This window comes from Citrus sinensis, chromosome 2 (genome assembly GCF_022201045.2).
Source record: "Citrus sinensis cultivar Valencia sweet orange chromosome 2, DVS_A1.0, whole genome shotgun sequence".
Lineage (NCBI taxonomy): Eukaryota > Viridiplantae > Streptophyta > Magnoliopsida > Sapindales > Rutaceae > Citrus > Citrus sinensis.
Genome location: NC_068557.1, coordinates 15,695,513 through 15,696,553, shown reverse-complemented (window position 1 = coordinate 15,696,553; position 1,041 = coordinate 15,695,513). Strand labels below are relative to the sequence as shown.

Here is a 1,041-nt window from a genome sequence, read left to right as displayed (position 1 = left end):
TGTAATTTTTTTTATCTTATTAATTTCATTTTTAGTTAATTTCACGAATTTGTTTTAGTGTGTTTTTATAGAAAGGTTGTAACAGCGTAATAAGGTTAGTATCATAATTTCTCTTTTTTCTTTATTTTTATTTGTTTTGTTCCCATCTTTATTTTTATTTTATTTATTTTGCATGTATGGTCGTAGGTCATTATTACCTAATCTTGAACCTATAGACCTTGAACTAGAAAAAATACTTCGCACACACAAGCACGTTAAAAATAAATTTGAAATGGATTTACAAGCACCACATGAAAGGCCATTTAAGGACTATTTTAGTCCCTTATCTAATTTGATCATCATGTATAAGATACCCAAATGTAGCTGTTAGGAGCTTTGAACTAAAACCTAGTGTGCTAAATTGTCTCCCCACATTCTATGGCTTAGAAAATGAGGACCCATATAATCATCTGAATGATTTTCATGCTATTTGTCAAACATTTAAATATGAGAATTTTTCAGACGATGATCTTAAACTCAGATTATTCCCATTTTCTTTAAAGGATAGAGCTCGTTCATGGTTAAATACTTTGCCTGCTAATAGCATTACATCATGGGAACAAATGGTAACTAAATTTTTGAATAAATGTTTCCCAATGCATAAAACCAATGCTATTCACAGGGAAATATCAGAGTTTACCCAGAGAGATGACGAGAAGTTTTTCGAAACATGGGAGTGATTCAATGGGCTACTCTTGAAGTGTCCACATCATGGGTACGAGAAATGACACCAATGCCAATACTTTTTGGAGGGATTATTGCCGAATGTGCAAGAATGACTAATGGCAACAAGTGGAGGAGAGCTAATGTCAAAAAGTGCATCAGAGATTTGGGAATTCTTCTAGCGACAAGCGGATAATTCCCAACAACAGAGTCGATCACTCAAGAATACTAGAAGAATTAAGGGAGTAAATGAGGTTCACATTGGCAAGTCAAGTTCAGAAATTAAAGAAGTCAAAACGATAATTGAAGGTCTCTCTCGACAAATAGCATCGTTATCGA

At 33.4% G+C, this 1,041-nt stretch overlaps 1 non-coding gene across 1 annotated transcript; it reads right to left on the bottom strand.

The window, feature by feature from the left end:
- Nucleotides 1-653: 653 nt before the first annotated feature.
- Nucleotides 654-757, bottom strand: LOC112497422 (small nucleolar RNA R71). Its single transcript, XR_003064218.1, has one exon. It is a non-coding gene; the product is annotated as a small nucleolar RNA R71 (small nucleolar RNA).
- Between the last annotated feature and the right edge of the window lie 284 nt (nucleotides 758-1,041).